The 18,514-nt window shown below is 31.1% G+C and overlaps 2 long non-coding RNA genes across 2 annotated transcripts in view; one reads left to right on the top strand and one right to left on the bottom strand.

Moving 5' to 3' along the window:
- The window catches only part of LOC143041959 (uncharacterized), a 189,929-nt gene that overhangs the window by 101,512 nt on the left and 69,903 nt on the right, over positions 1-18,514 (bottom strand). The window lies entirely within an intron of this gene.
- Positions 12,539-18,290, top strand: LOC143043290 (uncharacterized). The gene is made up of 3 exons (XR_012968294.1): positions 12,539-12,720; positions 16,671-16,738; positions 18,163-18,290. It is a non-coding gene; the product is annotated as an uncharacterized LOC143043290 (long non-coding RNA).

Here is an 18,514-nt window from a genome sequence, read left to right as displayed (position 1 = left end):
GCTGCCTTGATAATGGTCTGTAATATTTTATTATGTTCATTTATTCGTTATGTAATGGTGTTTGATGCGTTTTAATTGCAATTGTTTTAAAAATTCAATCTTTGTATCTATGATGAGTTTATTTGGCGAGTAAGAACAGCCATTTCACAAACGGATAATATTGCAGACTGACAAAGCAAATATACACGTATTAATAAATGATATTTTAATATTGAATTTCGGTGGGCAATATATGAATAAAAACAGTTGATCGGATCAAAAATACACATAGTTAATTTTCCGGCATTTCATGTCCTATTTTGAGACGAGAAACGTCTGCAATTCTTTATCCCATTTAAAGAGGCTCGCGGATATAAACATTTTCTTAATATACGATATCGCTATATTATTTTTTTAAATTAACTTTATCATATACTTAATAGAAAAATGAAATAAAAAAATGGGGTCACCCTTCATTTAAGCTCACAATCTGCCTCCGAAAGAAGTATACAGTTTTGTTATTTTCCTTTTTTTTATGATGAACTAATAGGACAAATAGAGGTTATATCGAAATAAAAAAGGAACTAAATTACAGAAACCGCTTTAATTTTACAATTATTTAGTTTATGGATAGCTTATTAGGAAACAATAACAAAATATACAGGTCACCGATGAGTTAAAAAAGATATTTCAAGTTTAATGCCCAAAAAATGGCATATTTGCACCAAAGGCAGATAATTTGGAGCTTTTTCAATGATATAAACATTTTAAAAGTCATCTGGGTTGATTTTTGTACCATATCATAAAATAATATGAGTAACTAATAGTGTAATAAATAAAATTTGCAATGTAAAAACACATATTTAATTTTTTGCTGAAATTTTTAAACCCGCGAGCCTCCTTCAGGCAAAAGCTGTTGCTGTATGTTTGCCTCATCAAGCAACCATGCAAAATCTATATGTGATTAGTAATTATTTGAAGATGGCGTGTATGTTGACTGAAACTTATAGCTCCGCACCGTGATACGATGCAACAAAACATTCTGTGTTTATGATACTGGACATAATAAACAATCTTACAACAACAGAAAACTGACAACTGATTTTATCATAAGAATTTACAACAGAGACTGTATAGATATGTTTTCAGATATGCATTCAAAAATGATAGTTACATGCGATTTGAACCAGTACGATTCTACAATTGCACAGGGGCGAAAGTCAAGCTGTTACAATAGAGACTGCATAGACATGCATCCTACATGAATAGCGCGCTATACTATTTAAACTGGTCTAATTTTGCGTATTTAAACATCTCAAATTAAATAGCACTTTTAAATTCCAACTGGCATAGTAAGAAATTACAACAGAAGCTGGGTCTTGATACATCCCAAAATGGATAGCACTGAGCGTTTTGTATAATAACCCCGTAATAGCCCAGAACGTATGCTTAAGAGCTCCTGCTAGTATATATTCTATTTTGTTCATATTTGAACACATATGTATTATATGAAACCTAATGTAAAATATTTCTAGACAGCCTTGAGACGCATGCTTTTGCCAAGGAAATTTATGCATGAGGTTTGAATTGTTTGAATTGTTTACACAGTTGTAGCTGTTAGATCCAAAGTATTGGTATGCTTACCAATTATGTCAGTTTGGGTAAGTTTAGGTTGTTGACTCAATTTGACAATGTGACAGAATGATAAACAACTAACCTGTAAGTGAAAGGCTTAGCTAATAAACTCATCATAGATACCAGTATAAATTTTTTGTATTTACGCCAGACGCGCGTTCGTCTTCAAAAGTCTCATCAGTGACGCTCGATTAAAAAAAGTAAAAAAATTACAATTAAACTACGAAGTCATAGAGCATTGAAACCCTACTACATTCTTCGAAAAAAAGCTTGGTACAAATTAGAAATATGACAGTTATATTCCTTTCGTTTAGTTGGTTTTCTGGACTTCCCTTGTTTTAAACCTTATTTGAAAATTACCTGTGGATGGAATTTTCACTACTATATTTACATCCGGGTTTTAAACTGGATAAGTTAATATATATACAAGTTACAAGAATGGGAAATATCATTTTATTCTTTCTTTGTTTTCTTTTTGTTTTTTTTTGTTTTTTTTTATATATCTTTTTATAGTAGCCTATCTATTATTGTTGTTTGAAAGAAATATACAATAAGCTATGCACATCGATTTTAGAGTGTGCGATGGCCTCTTCAAAGTCTGTTTCAAAAATTTCACGCAAACTGCCAAGTGTATGTTTTTTTGTAGTTAATTTTGATATATTTTATTTCGCAGGTTGGCAGGTCAGGTTTTATCATTTATTTCGAATAAAATTGATGACCTCTAACCATTGTTTGTTGTTCTGTAATTGACATTTAGTAAATCAACTAATAGGAATTCAAAAGGGAAGATATATATAATAGTATTATAATCAATGGAATCCTGTCACATAATTTTGTGTTTTCTGTGTCCTGAGCATAATTAAGTAGCGGTAGTCTTTATGTTTATAAATGTTCCGTCGGGGAAAAGGTGTCAACGAAAAATGTTGAATTACATAATTTTGATTGTTCATCTAGTTTAAGCTCATGGTGAATTTATAGACATTTATAGAAAAGTCCAATATACTTTAGTACTACCTGCGTAATGCCCTCTACATATCTGGTACTGTGGTGTTTGTTAACTGTCTCAAAGCACCTTACATCGCCCGGGTTTTGGTGGGGTTCGTTTAGCACAAATTCTTTATTTTTGTTTGTGGTGTTTTATGTAATGTTGTTTGTTGTTTTTTGTTGTTTGTATGTTGTTTTTTTTTATTTATAGTTGTCTGTTGTTTTTTTTACTTTTGGGTTTGAGTGTGTCTTTGGTATCTTTAGTCTCTCTTTGAATTTGTATCCCGAATTTGTTTTCTCTTAATCTTTTTATGGCTTTCGAACAACGGAGTACTACTGTTGCCTTTATTTTAATAAACATATTTGACCTGATGATAACAAATATATTATAAATACATGTACATGATTTCGCATTGACTAAGCCGTGTTTTCGAATTTCATACCGTAGATGTGTTTGTAATCTTTTTATGAATAGACAATTTACAGGCAACACGTTGAATAGTATAATGACGTTTGTTAACACTACCGTGAATTGTACTAAGCAAAATTGTATTAGGTAAACATAGATTAGAAACGTACATCTAACATAAGTTTATCAAAAACGTCTGATTTCATAAAGACTGACTTGTAGTTGTTAAGTCTTGAAAATAATATTACTTCTGGGTATCGCCTTTTTCATGATTCCATGAAAACACATTCAGCCCAGATCTAGAGGTCTAATTGTATGTTCGTTCTGATTCACTTTCGAGTATTATACAAGAAGGAAATAAAGGTAACATCACCCATGTATTTGGTGTATGCATGCAATTGCTAGATATGGACAAACAGTTTGGAGAAAGGAAAATTTGTACAGGTATAAATATTTTGTAGATAAAAATCGATTTTCTCTTCTGCAGTTAACGTATATTTATACATTTTAAGGTTTCGTAAGACAAAACTGAAAAAATATCGTAACAAGATTTCGATTTGTCGTATCGTGACAATATATATTAATCTCGAATTAAAACAACTTATATTCCTACAAGTGTCTGAAAGTTATCATTTCAATGTTAGATTTTATGTTAACATTTACATCCTGACATAATATATCGCAATGACTCCTGATTATTATTAGGAAACTAAAATCAACTTCAGCAATTGGTTTTTATACAATTTTACAGTTAAACACATGTTAAATAATGAGGAATACCAGTAGACGTCGACGAAATCTTTATACGCGTCTTTTTGTCTTTAATCTTAATCATCTTCACAGTGTAGTATTTACCATGCACATATAAATCATCAAGTGATATAACATCATAATGTGTTTAACATACTGTAGCGATTTTAGTTTTGACAGTATATTTTATTATTATTTAAGATGTCTTTCTATTCAATACATTGGGTTAAATTACCTTTCTATAGGGCACCGCCCGGTATTTTTATTTATTTGAACGGTATCTATATTAATTAAATTCACCGCCCAGTATCGTAAGAACCGTCCGGTACCACATCTTTGAAACTGTCAGGGTACCGCCTGTAATTATGTATATAAGGGGATGCGAGAGAGATCAGAGGGGGGAGATAGTAAGCTAGAAGATTAGAGAGTAATATTGTGTTAGTGAATTAGGATTATTGTTCAACTGTTTTATTATGTCAAACTGATATACATTTAACAGATAACATAGTGATTTGAATTGAAACTTTGTAGTGTGGTTTGTTTTCTTTGTGCCATTTGAACTTGGATTTTACGTAATTTACGCTACCTCAAAATAACACATCGACACACAAGAATCCATAAAAACGACAACGCTACAATACGACTATTAGCAAACTGGTTGTTAAAAGAAAATGTGATTAGAGAACAAAAGATCGGTCTATTTATTGAACAAATTTGTCATTTTGAACTTGTCATATTTCAATTCCAAGTTGATATCTTTCGTTTTTTGGTAAGGAAAAATGTCAACTCGAGCTTGAACAGTTTAAGCTTTGTCAACATTTGAAATTGTAATTTACAACAAAAAGACAAATAACAGTATACAAAAAACAACATAGATTAAGACTGGAAACTGAAAATAGAATATTTCAAGCCCCCATTTTCTATATAAAAAATGCCAGTAACAAGTCAGGAATATGACAGTTGTTATCCATTCGTTTGATGTGTTTGAGATATTGATTAGATTCAAGACTTTCCTTAAGTTTATGAATTTTCCTCGGAGATCAATATTTTTTGTGAAATTACTTTTGATAAAAAAAGTGTACAAAAAATAGCATTGCAGTTTAATTAGACCTACCTGTTCTTTTAGATATTTTTAAATATTAACAATGCATATAGTTTTAGTAAATTACTTTTGTGCCTGCTTAGATTATGGTTTGGATAACATCTCCTCAAAGCTTATATTTGAGTTTAAATCAAATATTTGAACAAAACATCAAAATCGGTCGATTTCTTATAGCTATATTTTGACAAAACACAAGTATACCTTATAATAACCGTATACTGTACAATTCTTCTACAAGCAGCATTTAGATATTCCTGAAATGTAAGTTATTTAAGTATATTACTTTCCTTTCCTCTCTTGTCTCTCTGTTTTTTTCTTTTCTGTACTTCATTTTCTCTTTCTTTTCCTTTTTCTATTTCTTGTTATCTTTCTTTTGTCTACTTTGTGGTTGTTTTCTTTGTTCATATGTCAACTGATGTGTAAATTAAAGATAGCTATGCTTGTAATGTACTATGCTACCCCATATTGATTAAAGATAACTTTTTTGTTGCGTCAGGAGCAATGAATATATTTTCCACATTTCTATAGATCATTTCATTTGGCTCTCTGGTGCCTTAATAACGGTCTGTTACGTTTAACGATGCTAATTTATTCATTATGTAATGTTTTTTCACGCTATCATTTTAAATGCAATTGTTTTAAAATTTATATAAATTCTGGTGTTTATGATGAATTTATTTGGCGAGTCAGAACAGCTTATTCACAAACGGATGAACGATCATCTAATACTATGAATATAATTCAAACTTTCCTCTCACTCGACATTTGAGAACATCTAGCCACACTAAGGCCGGTCTCAATAGACTTACAATTACAATCATAGACCACCACACTGCTTGGTCTAGGGTAGATAAACGCAATGGGGAAGGATTTTGGAATAAAGCTTTGGCACCAATTAGAGTTTTTGTATAAGAAAGTTAAGAATAGTTTCGCCATAGGACATTACTGAAAACAAGAACAGAATGCTTTCAATTTTAAGGAATTTATTCCTCCTCCCAAACATCAATATTGAAAAAAATTACCAGCGTATTGATTGACACACCAAAAAAAATCAGAATATTTTAGTATCATTGTTCGAACGTTGGGGCAAAAGATACCAGAGGAACAATCAAACTCATAGATAAAAAATGCACTGGCAATGTCATGGCTACAAAAGAAAAAGACAAATAAGACAAATAATAGTACACAAGACACAACATAGAAAACTTAAGGCTAAGCAACACGAACCCCACCAACAAACTTGAAGGATGGTCTTATCAAGATATGTAACTAAGTATTGTCACCACGGGGTAGCTTGACGTTAAGTTATTATTGTGCATACATTGTATACTTCCTTTATAGTATGGAACAACATCATCCATTCAGTGACTGAGAAACAAATAAGTAACCAAGCTTGACAATACACGACAATAAAAACATAAAGCTATGTGTACAGAATGTTTTTTCCTTTAGTGTACGAAGTACCATCCTGACAGGAACGATACAACAGAGGCTATAAATGTTTAGAACCCTAATAAATAGCAGTTTGATAATAAATATTATTTTTTACAAATGTTGAGTAATTAAACGTAATTGCGTACTTATGCATATCAAATGAATAGCACCCTGCGATTTAAACTGGTATACTATTAGAGTTGACAAATGTAACGGGATATCAAAAGACTATGTAGTTATATTTATAGTCATAGTCGCTACTATGGTCGTTCATACGTTTGCGAAATGGCTGCACTGACTCACCAACATACTAGTTACCAGATTAACACTGTAGAAGATGCAACATAAAGTGTGTTCCGTCTATATATTATGTATTTGCTTGCAAGACAGACATCGTTTGTTTTGGCATCCCCGACAAGAGCAAGAAAACAAAGGAGCCTGGTTTAGAGGATTGATGAGCTCTCTACAACTAGTCTGTATGGCTACATGAAGCAGGTGCAGATTGCTCGGGAAAGATCTTGGATAGTTTTTCAATTTTCGCGGATAAGGTGTGATGACTTGTCGAATTCTGGATGGTAAGTCTGCAGAAACGGCACTGTTTTGTTAACCTTTTAATCTGTACATTTTAAACGTTCATCTCGGCTTATGTTATAAGCTCGATCGAAACCTGTATCAATGTCGTTTCTTCTTAACCCGATATTTTTTGATGAACGTGAAGTTCCTGTAGCCGCCTTTTTGCAGTATCACGGATTGAACAAATCCGTTTTATAACTCATACAAAATTGCCATTGCTAGTGTACTTCTAAAGATACATGTGAAATTTCTTTGATGCAATCATAATCAATATATTCATGACGATGTTAGAAAGATGTTACTTATACAACATCAAGAAATACATATATTGCAAAATCAATTATATTAACAAAGAAAAACAGAGTCTGTCACTACTCAATTTTGCATAATTAGTTAGTATTATTAAAGTACTTTAACAAATGTATTTGCTTTAATATCTGAATCTATCAATATTCAGTAAGATATAAAGTATAATATAAGGAAAAATTATACAAATAAATAAATTAAATTTCACAGTTTCTATTAACCATACTCTACATATGACTCAAACGGAACATATTTGTATTTATGACAAAATATATTGAAAGAATTGCGACTATTTCTGTGAACGGAATGTCCTATGAATGTCATAACAAAAAATAAAATCACAAAAAAAATATTTTCAAATGTAGAATATGGTGGATTGGACCTGGTAAGAACTTATTGTATTAAATAAAATAGAAAGGAGAACAGCCTCAGAAGTCTTAAGCATGTATACTCAATATCAACTTAGGCAATATCCACCATCAGAAATCCGTTCACATGTACATACTAAACAATTTGAAAGATCAATATTTATCTATCGTATCTTATACCTATACAAAACCAATTACAAGTAATATGTTCAATTACAAACACGTTTTTAAGGATCTCAATATTTACAACTACAAGAGTAAACCTTTGGCTTGTGCTTGTTCTTTATCCATATACAATTCAGCTGGCCTTGTTATTTAAAGTAAACTAAGCATTGTCATTAAAACTTCTCTTCGAAATGTGTTATCAATTTGAAACAACACAAACACAAATAGAATAATTCGAGGATAATGCTATGCAATGGACTATTGGAAAACGCAGACCTAATTGACTGTCAGAATATGATAATGCTGTGAGGTCACTGTGATAAATCAGAACTAAACCGGTCTATAAATACACATGCTTATCGAACTTTCAATACTTCAAACATTGCTGAGGAGTCTCCATTTCAAATGTTTTATTTATCTCGCAGACAAAGCTACAAACAACATCGTTTAGGTATGTAAATGACACTAAATACTGTCTGATAAAGGAATAAGGTATTGACCATTTATATGAAACTCAAATATGAACGTCTACTGTTGTGGATTTGTAGAAGCCCGTATAAAATACTAAGGCATTTCTATCTCAGGAATAGATTACATAAGCTGTATTTGGCAAAACCTTTCAGAATGTTTTTACAAATGTTAAGTAATTAAACGTAATTGCGTACTTATGCATATCAAATGAATAGCAACCTGCGATTTAAACTGGTATACTATTAGAGTTGACAAATGTAACGGGATATCAAAAGACTATGTAGTTATATTTATAGTCACAGTCGCTACTATGGTCGTTCATACGTTTGCGAAATGGCTGCACTGACTCACCAACATACTAGTTACCAGATTAACACTGTAGAAGATACAACATAAAGTGTGTTCCGTCTATATATTATGTATTTGCTTGCAAGACAGACATCGTTTGTTTTGGCATCCCCTACAAGAGCAAGAAAACTAAGGAGCCTGGTTTAGAGGATTGATGAGCTCTCTACAGCTAGTCTGTATGGCTACATGAAGCAGGTGCAGATTGCTCGGGAAAGATCTTGGATAGTTTTTCAATTTTCGCGGATAAGGTGTGATGACTTGTCGAATTCTGGATGGTAAGTCTGCAGAAACGGCACTGTTTTGTTAACCTTTTAATCTGTACATTTTAAACGTTCATCTCGGCTTATGTTATAAGCTCGATCGAAACTTGTATCAATGTCGTTTCTTCTTAACCCGATATTTTTTGATGAACGTGAAGTTCTTGTAGCCGCCTTTTTGCAGTATCACGGATAGAACAAATCCGTTTTATAACTCATTCAAAATTGCCATTGCTAGTGTACTTTTAAAGATACATGTAAAATTTCTCTGATGCAATCATAATCAATATATTCATGACGATGTTAGAAAGATGTTACTTATACAACATCAAGAAATACATATATTGCAAAATCAATTATATTAACAAAGAAAAACAGAGTCTGTCACTACTCAATTTTGCATAATTAGTTAGTATTATTAAAGTACTTTAACAAATGTATTTGCTTTAATATCTGAATCTATCAATATTCAGTAAGATATAAAGTATAATATAAGGAAAAATTATACAAATAAATAAATTAAATTTCACAGTTTCTGTAAACCATACTCTACATATAACTCAAACGGAACATATTTGTATTTATGACAAGATATATTGAAAGAATTGCGACTATATCTGTGAACGGAATGTCCTATGAATGTCATAACAAAAAATAAAATCACAAAAAAAAAAAAATGAACTCCGAGAAAATTCAATCGGAAAATTTCTAATCATGGCAAAATGAAATGCCAAAACACATCAAACGAATGGACAACAACTGTCGTTTCCCTGCCTTGGTACAGGCATTTTCAAATGTAGGACCTGGTAAGAACTTATTGTATTAAATAAAATAGAAAGGAGAACAGCCTCAGAAGTCTTAAGCATGTATACTCAATATCAACTTAGGCAATATCCACCATCAGAAATCCGTTCACATGTACATACTAAACAATTTGAAAGATCAATATTTATCTATCGTATCTTATACCTATACAAAACCAATTACAAGTAATATGTTCAATTACAAACACGTTTTTAAGGATCTCAATATTTACAACTACAAGAGTAAACCTTTGGCTTGTGCTTGTTCTTTATTCATATACAATTCAGCTGGCCTTGTTATTTAAAGTAAAATAAGCATTGTCATTAAAACTTCTCTTCGAAATGTGTTATCCATTTGAAACAACACAAACACAAATAGAATAAGTCGAGGATAATGCTATGCAATGGACTATTGGAAGGACGCCTCCGGGTGCGGGAATTTCTCGCTACATTGAAGACCTGTTGGTGACCCTCTGCTGTTGTTTTTTATTTGGTCGGGTTGTTGTCTCTTTGGCACATTCCCCATTTCCATTCGCAATTTTATTGGAAAACGCAGACCTAATTGACTGTCAGAATATGATAATGCTGTGAGGTCACTGTGATAAATCAGAACTAAACCGGTCTATAAATACACATGCTCATCGAACTTTCAATACTTCAAACATTGCTGAGGAGTCTCCATTTCAAATGTTTTATTTATCTCGCAGACAAAGATACAAACAACATCGTTTAGGTATGTAAATGACACTAAATACTGTTTGATAAAGGAATAAGGTATTGACCATTTAATTGAAACTCAAATACGAACGTCTACTATTGTAGATTTGTAGAAGCCCGTATAAAATACTAAGGCCTTTCTAGCTCAGGAATAGATTACATTAGCTGTATTTGGCAAAACCTTTCAGAATGTTTGGTCCTTAATGTTCTCCAACTTGACACTTAATTTGACATTTTAAAATTTGTTTAATTCGAGCGTCACTGATGAGTCTTTTGTAAAGGAATCGCGTGTATGGCGCAAATAAAAACTTTAATCCTGATATCTTTAATGAGTTTATTAACAGTCAAAATTTGTTTGATAATTTTTTGAAATTTTATTATTTTATGTAAAATTGGGAAAGGAAATGGGGAATGTGTCAAAGCGACGACAACCCGACTGTAGAATATATAATATTGGAATTTTTTACAATTTTTATTTAATCTTTATAATTATATAAATAATAAATTTATATAGCAGACTATAAAAAAGGACCAACCAGCAAATTTAAGAGGATTCGGGTCGTTTTGTATAAGATACTGCACAGGTAACGAAAAATTACATAGTAAAATATAATGATATTTTTGTCATAATACATGGTTATCAATCAAGAAGGGTGTTACACGCTAACCATCAAGAAGAACATACTATGGATAATCAATTATACTAACAAAGAAAAACAAAGCCTGTCACTATTCACTTGTGCATAATTTGCAATTATTATGAACGTACTTTTAAGTAAAGATATCTTAATATATCTAAAAGTACCTTAAAAGTATCATATAAATGTATGATACAATTGCATAAATGAAATATTACAGTTTTTGTTAACCACACTCTACACATATCTCATACAAACATATATTTTTTAATGATTAAATGTTTAAAACGATTAATAAGAACTTCTTTGAACCGAATGACATATCAATGTTGGAATAAGTTATTGTATTTATCAAGAAAGTAAGGAACACAGCTTCAAAAGTCATTGGTATTTAACTTATATCACTCAAAGAACAACATTTAACATAAGCAACAGAAAAAGTATCACAAATTGTATAAATAACGTTTACTATTGTATATAGAAAACACTAGAAAGTAAGATGTACCTTCAAACGTCATGATAAAAAATCAAATCTTACTGAACAACAACTGTGGATCAGACCAAAATGAAGATGGTTTAAATTTGTTAATAATCAATTGTATTAATCTTTTTTATTGATCAATTTTCCATTCCATCTCTTTGCTTTGAGCACAAAGAGTGTGTCTTCCTTAGAGGAAAAACGCGAGTCTTGGGCACTGGAGTTCTTTGTGTTACATTTACTTTTTGCTTGCTTGATTATATTTAAATTGATTGATCTAATTACTAACATCATAATAATGATACTGAGGAAAGATTTCTGTTTATATATTCCGAAATATTTACTAATTCGTCTTAACTGTTGGTTTGTGTGTTTATATCGAAATTTTTTGTTTGAAACACAACATTACCTGCTCTTGATCGACCTTTTGATTCTGTCTCTGTTTCTGTTGCTGATTCTTAGTTTAAGGCCGCCACATTTTGTATGAGCCTTTCTCCAGTCTTAATAAGTGATGGTTGTTTGATGTTGTGCTGCACATTTTTTTAGGTGCATTATTTTGTACATAAATTAGGCTATAAATTTTTTCTTGTTTGAATTGATTTACATTTGTCATTTCGGGACCTTTTATAGGTTTTTTGAGGGATGGACTTTGCTCATTATTGAAGGCCGTACGTTTACCTATGTTGTACTGTTATACTCACTGTCCCAGGTGAGGGGGAGAGTTGGGATCCCGCTAACATGTTTAACCCCGCCACATTATTTATGTATGTGCCTGTCCCAAGTCAGGAGCCTGTAATTCAGTGGTTGTCGTTTGTTCATGTGTTACCTATTTGTTTTTCGTTCATTTTTTTTAACATAAATAAGGCCGTTAGTTTTCTCGTTTGAATTGTTTTACATTGTCCTATCGGGGCCTATTATAGCTGACTATGCGGTATGGGCTTTGCTCATTGTTGAAGGCCGTACGGTGACCTATAGTTGTTAATGTCTGTGTCATTTTGGTTTTTTGTGGATAGTTGTCTCATTTGCAATCAAACCACATATTCTTTTTACTAATGTTTGAATTTACTGATGCAATATTAGTATCGATCAAAAAGTGAAATATTTTTAGTTACAGATGAAGGAAGTTACACGTTGACAAATTAATTGCTTATTCAGTAAATTATAAGAAGGAAAAACAACGCATGTCACTAATCGATGTTTCAAACCTGGCAGAACATTCACCAAGTACTTTAATTTAGCTTGCTATTTAATAAGCCGTTTCACTGTCATCTATCTATCTACAGGTCTGCTATCAAACATAGTGGTAAGTTTTCAATTATTTTCTTACAAACGATATACTTGTTATTTGAATTTGTTTAATATAATTAAAGATGTAATAAAAGAGTATTGTATCAGATAATTGTCAACTCATCTTGTTTCCTTGGAGCTGTAGACACTCACAACGTTCATGTCAACTTTAGTTGAAAGGCATAGATATTAATTTACTTAAACAATTTACCAGTCAGGGGCATTACTTAAACAAGTAACAATTAAAATTACCTATACAAGTAATGTTGAAAACGAGGCTATTTTGAATATAACTTATATAAGTAACTTTTCTGAATAATATTTTTATAGGCGTCCAATAATACAGATTTTACTAACTTTAACAAATTTTCACAGTCATCTGGTTATTTTTCCCATGAAATATAAAATCTTATTCTTCTGAAACACTAATTAACTTTCTGACGCACTAATCTTTCATACCGACACTTCTTGGTCAAGGATTGGTCTCTTGGGACTATTAAATTATCATTTTCCTCCAAAATCTTGAAGGTAGACTGATATAAATAGATAAATACTTGAGAATTAATTAAGACTTGAAGTTATTTATAATTTGTAATCAAAATCAATCACATATGTTCCTAAAATAAGTGTAATTACTAATTTTTTTCAAAACTGTATAAAATAACTTATTCAAGTCATATTTTTTTCATTATTTTTAAATTAACCCTTTATTTCTATACTCCTGTCAAATCGAATAAATTCTTTGTTTTATGATATAAAGTGATGTAAAAATTCATGAAAACTACATTTAGTCTATGTTTCTATTAAAAATTAAAATAACTCTATTAAGTAATTTTATTATTTTCAGAAACAAAAATTACTTATAACTTAAAAAAATAACTTGTTTAAGTAACGCCCCTGACTGTTTACCTAGTGGTAATTAGTCATTAAAATGCTTTGTAATGTTTGTAGCTGCTGTTTGTCCATTTTTATTTTTTATTTCTTTGGCATCGTTTTGATGGATTTATGTCTTTTGTCGAATGGCACCATTTTATCATCATCATCACACTCTCCTTTCATACCCATGAAGCAGATGCATTACTTTTTGAACTTCCAATGAGTTCCTATGTTGTTTAAAACCCTCTGTATATGTTATTAGTTAAAACACATTAGAATAAATGTAACACTCCCAAGCTTGTCAATCCTCCCAAACGTGTCCGATTCCCCCAAAACGTGTCTATTCTCCCAAAACGTGTCCGTATTCCATAACCCCAATACGGGTCCGATTCCAAAAACCCCAAACGTGTCCGATAATTGGTATCCGCCAAAACGTGTCCACTGTTAAACGCCAGAACGTCTCACGTATTAAAATTCTAATACATGTATGTTCTAAATGACATCAATAATGTTAATGGCAACTCTATGATGGGCGACACAATAGATAAAGAAGTCATTTATTAGCATTAGTTCGTTTAATGCTAGTTGTTAATGAGTATCTTAATTGCAAATTTAAAGTGAAATGAAAGGATTGACAGGTGGAAAATATTGTTTACCCAATGCATGTATATATCATAAACTTAGTCTGCTGTACACGATTCGATAAATTTTTACGCATCAATATCGTTTAATTGTCCTGTTTTGAAGCCGTAGTTTTACATTGTCACATTAGCAAACAATCAACGAATAAGCATGAATACAGGGCACGTGTATAACACTTTCAACGCCAAGATAATAGTGTATTTCAATGACAGATCCATGCTTATTGCAATCACTGGATTTTTACGAAAAAGGTCACGCTGAATTCACTGCATACGGAAAACATATCGACGAATTATTTACTGGAAGCAAACAATTAAAAAAAGGGAAATTTCTTTTAAATTTTGACAAATTGATGCATTTTCTTGAGAACAAAGTATATAAACATAAGTTTTATAATAAAAACTAGCCATTAAGGTATAAAAACATATGCATCATTTTTGTTGTTTTAAAGTTTTATATGACTTTAATCTAACGAATTATGGATTAACTTAAAAAACATTTGCTCGGTGTCAAGTAACACGTATTTCATCCTCAATTAGAGAAAATAAGCAACTTATGTTAATCCAATTGAATTAATCGTTAGCTAAGTGCATTATCTTGTACTAATAAATTCGGGTGATGCCTTTTATATTACTGAATCCGAATATTGGACGGCGGGTTTTCAGCAGAATTGACTTTTTTTGACAGTTCTGGAATTTTACAACCTCTTAAAATCATCAACTGGTTATCATTTTTTTTTAATAAATTTTAGGTTTCGACACACGAACAAGAGACCTAACGACTAGTGCCAAATATTTCATGCATTTCATGCACTATTGAAACGACATCATGTCTAATTGAATACTGTAGATATGTTCTATTAAAAAAACAGGGAATTTAGGATTGGCCCTTAATTTTATGGTTATTCAGGAATAACACCAGTTGGGCTTTTAATCTAAAAACAAAAAAGGCGAGTAAAGACCGATTTATTTAAAGACAGCAGAAAAAAATACTACTTCAATCTGCATTATATAATAGAGGCCGTTTTAGACAAATTTATAAAAAATGTTTGCTATTTTGTGCATTTTTCCTTTGATCTGTTTTGGTGATAATTTTTCATATCATGCTACTCGCTTGAGATGGAAAATTATCGCTAGAAACTTAAGAGGCACTTGACCTTGCTAATGAAATTGACATTAGTTGACAACGATGTCATAGGTAAAATAGCGATAAACAGATTATCATTGGTTATCTCTACTCGATTATTTTTCTCGCTTTCGACATCCTGGCTCAAGCGTGAAAATCAATCTTATCTCGTTGATATGGTCAACGATAATCTATAATTATCTAACAATAAGACATACCGTAAACATTCGGACATTTTCTTTAAACTTAACCGAATATGAAATGATAAATTTCGAACACCTTTCTCATAGACAGCACTATAATCGTTATAAACAACACTGACATTCAAAATAAAAAATCACAAAGAACACAATTTTAAACTGAAACAAGATAAATTCGAACTCCTTAAACCGAAATAGAGGTGATCTGAATACTTTCAATATCTTCTATTCCCGACAGTTCGATTGTAATTTAAAACTCCCGATTAACCACTTCGCCTTTAAACCAATGAACATGAACTACAGTTGTCTTGATAAGTTATCCTCGTGATTAGAATAATCATAAGGCAAAAACTTTAAACAGCTTTAATGCTCAAAACTCAAAGTCCTATTATGGTTGTTCAGGGTATACAGTCATCTTGAATTATACAATCACAGTGAATAATCGGTCTAAAATTCTTTGCTCAAATTTGCAAATTTGGAGACAGATTTCCAATGTATTGCCAACAATGTTTATTTATAAAAAAAACCACTTCAATTTGAATTATCGAATATCCTTGAACAAATACCAAATATTTGGGCTTTAAGAATTAATTTTTCAAAGAAGCCATTTAAGGAGAAATACCACTTTTAGTACAAAATTTATTATTGACAATTGAGAAATTTTCATTTTTTACTTGAAGCAAGAAAACAATTACGATGACACCATTTTTCTTTTTATTTTCTTAAAACATATTTTAAAACCTATCGTCATATATTTCATTTCAAAATTCTGTCTCATAGATTTCTTTTTATGCACACAAATGAGTTTTTTCATGAACAACCTAAGCAAGTTATGGCAATTTTAAACGATTCGTACCCTGCAAATAGATTTGACCCATACTTTTTATCATTTTTTTTGCAAAAAGCATAGCAAAATCTTTATTTTGGCAAAGTAAATGAAAATTCTGTCTTTTTTTTTCTATACCCGTGAACTTCCTTGTACACAAGCTAAGTGTTTACTTTGGTTTATGCTGTTTGGAACTTGATATTATTATGAATCTAACTATAATATGTAATGCATACTCAATTACTGTGTAAATAACCCGGGAAAATTGAATTGATTAAGACTTTTTTTTAATTTCAGTCTCATGATGAAGTTTTGTTGTTCGATTGTAATCATCCTTTGCACACTTGATGTGTCTCTTGGCGGCAGTAAGTATTCTGGCATACCAATGGGTGCTTTCATTACGGCATGTCAATGAATAAAAACATTTGAACTGCTGTAATGACTGCTATTAGGTTTGGTTTTACTTGTTCACTGATGAAACTGACACAATTAATTCGTTATTTGAAGGATGTACTGTTAGGGGCCGACTAAAAAATCTTTTCAAACTTTCGAAATTTATATTGAGGAATATTTCTTAGATAAAAATATATATATGTGGTATGACTACCAATGAGATAACTATCCACAAAAATTCAAATGGAGGTGGAAGTCAGCAATTATTGACAACCAGATAAAAACCACAAATAAAGTATAGTCTAGATAATGCAAAACCTCCAATAACCATAAATATAATAAAACGTTTCCGGAATCTTAGAGTGTCGATAACATATTTTGTAACAGAGAGTGGAAAAGAGTCTCCGATAGTAAAAATCTGAAGTATAAGGATTGATATGGCATCAACTGTCAAGTAGCATAATATGCACGAATGTTCAAAGTGTTTAATGTACTGTTGATTCTCTGTTTCTTTTTTACCATGACGTTGTCAGTTAGTTTTCGACTTTAGGTCTATTGGTATATATCACTTATTTCTGTCTTGCTCGAATTGACCTTGGCTAGTTTATACATCTGGATAATTTACAACATACATCTTGGTATCGGTTGTTTAAAAAATTATCAGATACATTAAGGATGTACTTAGGTGAGGTTAGGTAAAAATTAAGAAATTAAGAAATTAAAATTGATACTATAAGCTGGTAAAGCATCAATTAAGGATAAAGATACGCTAAAAATATTGATAGGTCATGGACCTCCTTTTCTAGATATTAGAGATTTAAAATGTGGCGGGAAAAGGCCGACTCGTACTTTTACCTTATATTTGCATTGGTATTATTTGGGTCTCAAAACAAAAGAAAGAAAATCAAGAATCTTCTTAAATTTTGGTAAATGACCTTTCATGAGCTATTAAGTCTTATATGAAAAAATAAATGGGTGTTATGGGACCAAATTTTTAACATAGTTTTGTATGGAAAAACACCAAGAAGTCCGAACATTTGACACAAATTCCAAAACCTCACCTAAGTACATCCTTAATCATGGTTATATTTTATTGTTTACAGTTTATTGCTTAAAATTATGTAGGGTAAGTGTAAAAAAATAAATCTGCTTTGGTTAAAACATTTAGGAAGTAGAAAATGAAAAAAAAAGTTGTTCCTGAGAAACCAAACCACATTGTCATTACATTTTAACTTTTATCGTAAAAATAATAATAAAAAAAAAGTTCTATATTTAACATGGTAAATAAGGGTAATTTTTGGAAAATAAACGAAGACTTTATATCTTTATTCTTATCTTTTAATGTTTTTACAAAAATTAACCATGCTATATTATATCTGAGTACTGTACTATTTAGTTCTATCTGGAAAATGCCAATCGTCAAACGGATCTTGCGGACAAAGAGGTTATTCATGTGATGCGACGTTTGGGGAAGGATGGAAACAGTATGGTAGATGTTGCAACGAAAGACCATGTTGCAAATGTAAGTAAAACATTTTCAATTCGTCAGTTGAAGACAAAGCATTCCAATTTTCAGAAATGTTTCTGTTTTGCATTAATGTTTTGACTTTACGCCTGCTTATTTCACACTTGGAAAGTCAATGTGTTACATTTGATTTGTTTTATATTCAATACATACTTGTCGCCTTTCTTACATTTAAAACGACGATTGGTATAGTTAAAACAATAATCAATGAAATGCCTAAAGT

Source organism: Mytilus galloprovincialis, chromosome 8, assembly GCF_965363235.1.
Source record: "Mytilus galloprovincialis chromosome 8, xbMytGall1.hap1.1, whole genome shotgun sequence".
Classification (NCBI taxonomy): domain Eukaryota; kingdom Metazoa; phylum Mollusca; class Bivalvia; order Mytilida; family Mytilidae; genus Mytilus; species Mytilus galloprovincialis.
Note: the sequence above shows the minus strand (reverse complement) of the source record. Positions and strands in the feature narration are given on the sequence as shown.